The sequence below is a fragment of the Etheostoma spectabile genome, chromosome 3 (assembly GCF_008692095.1).
Source record: "Etheostoma spectabile isolate EspeVRDwgs_2016 chromosome 3, UIUC_Espe_1.0, whole genome shotgun sequence".
Classification (NCBI taxonomy): Eukaryota; Metazoa; Chordata; class Actinopteri; order Perciformes; family Percidae; genus Etheostoma; species Etheostoma spectabile.
Window position 1 is genome coordinate 29634539 of NC_045735.1, and position 5569 is coordinate 29640107.

Genomic DNA, 5569 nt, shown 5'->3' on the forward strand with positions numbered 1-5569 from the left:
GCCCATGTCAGTGGAATGAGAGAGTTCATGTTGGATGTGAAGCCACTCAATTCATCTAGTAATGAAATGTTTCCAGAGTTTTGGGAGACATTATTTAACTGTACATGGCCAGACACTTCTCTCTGAGTCCCTGCTGTGGTAGTTTTGAGTTTTTCACTTCAGTTATAATAATGTCTTCCCAAAATTCTGGCAAACAATTTCATACTAGATAAAGTTAAGGCAACGCACGTTCTCATGAACTCTCCATTCCCACGGATGGGCTTTGGGGAGGACAGGCCTATGGACACCATCCAGATGTGATGCTATCCAGGGCTGCAGTTTGGGATACTCAAATATCCAGCCATCCACTTCACCCCACTGAGAACAAGTCAGGTTGTGGTAAGACAACTTGTGAATTAGCCGATCAATATCCATGATGGGGAGAAAGTGACAATGACGAATTACTAGAAGCTTGATATTTCCAATTATTCTTTTGTTTTTCTCTGGTGGATCTGTTCTAAAGAAAGCTACAGGTAACTCCAGACAGACCGACAGATGCTGGAGGTTTCTGGTGAAAGGTGGCCATGCCGTTGTTGCCCAAATAATCATTTTTTTAATAGCGTCCTACCAGTCCACCCCAAAGTACTCTTGACCAACTGAGGCAGGGCGCTGCTCTGGTAATAGCACTGGGTTATTGGTCTGAGGAAGGATGGGTCTCTGTTTTATCCCTGAAACAACAAGTAGCAAGTGGCTATCTAAAGGAAAAAAAAGACCCATTAAGATAAAGATGCTTAAAAATATGAAATGATGTAAAACTCTTATTAAGCTATACATAAGCTGAAACAATTGATTACAATTCCTTTCTTACCACCATTGGGATATGAAAAGGTCCGATTACAGATCTACAACCACTGTCAAGTTGATGAGGAAGAGCGTTTCTCCCAAATAAGCTGCACCTGTGGGTGTACATTGTGCCTCGGTGGGTGCAGATAATATCTCATTACTGAGTTAGCCAAGGCCGTGAACCTCACACTTCTGGTAATGAGCCACAGACATCGTAGTCTTATAGCCCAGAGACAGATACCAGGCAGTTAGGTTTTGCTGTGTATTAAGCTCCTCATGATGGCAAAGAGCAAGCGGGCATACTCTGGGAAACCTGCATTTAAAACTTAAGTGCAGACAGTCAGAAATAGTGTTAGATTTCAAACAGTTTGTGAAAGCAATAAACACAACCATTGTAAATTCAAAACACTTATTATATGATGACACAACATAATTTATACATATTATTAGATATATATAATATATATATAGGTTTTTTTAAGGATCATATTTGATAACTTTTTTGTATTCAGTACCAACTTCCTTCGATATTTTAAATCTAATACATACTAAATAATACTTTACCTGTGCATCCGTGTGGCAGTGGTGTTGTGCCTTAGAGTCCTTGCGTTTATCCAGCGGCTGTGGAAGAGACATTCCCCCAACATAATGTCCCATCATAGATACTGGGGGTGTCTTTCTCAGAGACCCTCTCCTTCTGACACCAGCTCCTCGCCGAGAGACAACACCAACTAATAGAACAGTTGTAAGAGTGACCAACCCTGCTCTGCGGCCACTCGTGTCCAGAACCCTATACTGTCTGAGAGAGCTAACCACTAGGTTTGCATCCCATAACAATAAAGTAAATCAAAAGCACACCGCTCTTTATGCATGTTTGGATAGCATAACCAATAGAACAGATTTATGTCGTGGGACTCACAAGGCGGGGTTGAGAGGAAGGAGTTTACCAAACATAAACACAGTCTTTGCATTAGACCATTCTGGATATATTAGTCGTACATTATAGATATTGTGTGGGGAAAACAGGTATTTCTCCTTGTATTAATATATATTCTACGTTTGCTATGGAGGTCACAAATTTATACTTTAAGTTCTAATTGTAATGAAAAATATTCAGGGTGAAAGTTATGTAAATTTAGAGGATTCCACTCTTAGGCTCACTGAATGCCCTGAAGCCGAACAGTCAGTTAAAAGGTCCTTAAACTAACAGTTTTTTAGGGCAGTGAGTTTAGCTCTTCTGCGGCCTCTGCAAGGGAGGAGAGTGTCTGATATTGGGACGGCCTCCAAATTGCATCTCTGCTAACTTGGTGACAATGTAGACAGCCACACTCCCATGTATTCGCAAAGGAAGACCCCCAATTTCAAATAAAAAGCGATACTAAAAACTGTAGTTTCGTTTTTGTCTAATATCCAGAGGACAAAGCTTGTAAAGTGGTCAATGTATGGCACAATCTCACCATGGTCACGTACACGGAATACAAATGCGGCACAAAAAGTAGTTACCCACTATAGGGTACACTGTGGAACTAGGGTAAAGAGCTCAGCATCAGTAGCATGATCTCAGAGTAGGCCACTGCTGCTTGCGTAGAAAGCAGCCAGTGGTACAGGATCTGATTAGTGTACCTCTGGGCATTCGCGGATTCACACTAGCAACGAGACCCTGCCGGTAGACCACTTAGCAGGATTTAAAATGTCATCTGGTCAAGGATGCCTCACAACCCAAGGTTTAGGAGCTGCTTCAAACACTTATAGCAGCCTTTGATAGCAAAGCATGAGCTTTGGCACCTTGTTTGTTCATGCCCTAGAGGACGATTTTTGCCTATAGGGACCAGTGCATACAGTGGGACATCTTCCAATGTGTCAGTACCGGTTGTTATTTCGATCAGTTTCTGACACACACAACATCTTGTTTCCTGTGATCCTTCCTGCATTTTGAAAGATGACACTACAGCATTCTATTTACAACATGCTAGTATTCAAAAAAATATAATACTGGTATTCAGGGTAAAAAAAAGACAAAACCTCAACGATGATTGTTGAGTTATAGATGTTTTTTTGATTAGTTACAGTGAGACTACAATGCACGTAATAACATCATTTTTTTGGTTTTGTAAGATAATAAAGATGAGACACTCAGTACATGGGTGGTAACAAAGCTGTGTTAGTTTCTGATACACCCCAGTGACAAGACAGTATTTATGATCACAATTATATATAGTTGTAACTAAAAAGGCTGCCACATTACTATGAAATTTCACAAATTATCAGTGGAGAAATTTACAGAGATACAATTAAAGAAAATAAGGTAGAGTCTACATGAAGGTCTACTTGACACAAGTAATGAACATAGATGATATCTGCTGTATATATTAAGTTTTTAAAATGACTTTAGTGCCTCCTTCCATCTATTCTTTGGTATTTTTCTCTGGTTTCAGTAAGTATATAACCTTCGGAATTAAAATACAAAAGCGCAGTCCAAACTGGAGGCCAGAATAGCAATATCTCCACAGAACGCTGAACTCCCAGAGAGCTTACATATCGCTGGGATAAAAGTACCAGACAGCGCAGAAATCAGCATGCTGAAGGTGATAAATTTGGCTTCAGTGAAGTTATCAGGCAGTTTCGGGCCAGAAAAGCAAGAATGAAACATAACAGGCCAGAAGTCCTATGTACCCAAGTACATGCCCAAAAACCTACAGCTGAGCCCAGAGCACACTCTAGATGATTTTGTCTTAAATTCAGTCAAATTCTTAATGGAAAAGGAGGAGAAATGTTAACCAGAGGATACATATGATAACTGTATGAGAGTGAAACCCACAACAGTGAGTTTCTGTGGCGCCCAAACCATTTCATAACATACTACCTGGAAGGTGGCCTGAAGGCCATTAACACCATATAGTTTTTCCCCAGAACACAAGAGATACAGAGAACAAAGGTGATGCCATAAGGCTGTGTGTCGCAGCATGCAGGACCTCAGAGGGGGCCTAGAAGGTCAGAGAACACAGGAAACACAGAGTCAAGAGAAGAGCAGCAGAAGCTCAGCTCAGAGTTGTTGGCCGACTAATAGGAGTTTTCCTGTATCTGGAAGAAATGAATGCCACACAGCAGTGAAGCCTGTTCCAATAAGGATGCTGCAGTTAGCAGCGCTCCCTAATCTCTTCATATGATAGCAACTCTGCCTCCTTCTTCACACAAGCATCTCTTCTCCATTTGACCAGAACTCAGGGTGTCATTGCACACAGGTGATGGAATCTGAAATAATATATTAAAGCAGTTTTAGACCTTATTACATTTAGTTCAATTCATTCAATTTTATTTAAGTATCAAATCACAACAAGAGTTATCCTCAAGACACTTACAGTAGGCAGGTCTAGGACACACTCCAGAATCCACAAGGACCCAACAGTTCTCTAGTTTCCTCCAGAGCAAGCAACAGTGCGACAGTGGCGAGGAAAACTTAGGATTTTGTTTGTCTTATGTTTGTTATTTGTGATGCATACAAACGACACCCCAGTTTCTCAAATAATTGAAAGCCTTAAGACAAATCTAAGGTGTTCAGCATGGTTTCATCATGAATAAAATGTGTTTTACAAGATACAGAACAACAGGAATTACTCTTTATAAATTATGTTTCTTTTCTTTTATTCTTAATAACTGTGCTCTAATATTTTTCAAATGTCCAATTTACGGGCTGCTGTGATCAAACACAATTTCATCCACTCTCACTGCAATTTACAGTTTCAGAGAGAGAGAGAGAGGCCATACCTCTAAAACTAAATCCAAAATCTACATGCTCACATACCACTGAAATACTAGGCATTTCTTTTTAATTTAAGTCAGCTGACCCTTAACGACCATTTGTGACATTTTATCAACATTACTACACCTGTAACGGTGCTTATTTCTCCCCTCTGACATCTTGAACAGTCATAGCAGCAAACAGGCTTCCTTTTGGAGAACCTTGCGAGTTCCTGGAGGACATTTCTCACTGCAAACTGAGCAAGGCACTGCATGAAAAAAACAAAAATGTAAGACCATTCACTTTCACCAGGTGTTGGCTTTGCCAACCTGTCGTAATTCCGAAACAATTGTAACGACTTCCCCTATCATAGCAAATAATGCCTGTAATACCTAAAGTGATACCATTATGGCTTACCTGTTGTAAGTTCTTTGCCCAAATTAAAGACTTATTCAGCAGATTAAGCTGTTTATCTGCAGGTAGAGATGCATCATAAGACCAACTGTGACAAAGTCCACAATGCATGTTGTTGGCTGCCAGTTTATAATTTCATACTTTGCTGCTGGTCTCCATTCTCATTAAAGTGAACATCATCTCCTTGCTTGTTATGAACTTAATTTTTTTATGTGCTGTAAAAATCTAAGAAAGAAACGGAAGTTCCATATATTGTCATTATACTGACAAAGATGTAGGCCTATTGGTTCAACAGCATGATAGACTTGATTGCTATTTTCATTAAGTTCAACCGATGTTCATTGTTAATGTGATCCTTACAAAAATATATAATATTTGGTTGTTAACATCACCTTATAACTCTAGCTGCACCTGTTTGTAAGGTTTTGTTGTTACAGCTGAAATATATGAAGCTGCATGGGGCCACAGCATACACTCCTTATAGACATGTTAAAGATAGGCATGATCGACATATCTAAAGCTGTTTTGTACTCCCAGTAGAGTCTATGGCCGACATTCTCTCTGATCCATGCTGAAGATTTGGACTGTTGAACG

The 5569-nt window shown here is 39.9% G+C and overlaps 2 pseudogenes; one reads left to right on the forward strand and one right to left on the reverse strand.

Moving 5' to 3' along the window:
* The window catches only part of LOC116687029 (vomeronasal type-2 receptor 26-like), a 4585-nt pseudogene extending 3127 nt beyond the window's left edge, over positions 1-1458 (reverse strand).
* Positions 1459-3785: 2327 nt separating this feature from the next.
* LOC116687030 (extracellular calcium-sensing receptor-like) overlaps positions 3786-5569 on the forward strand; it is a 24992-nt pseudogene continuing 23208 nt past the window's right edge.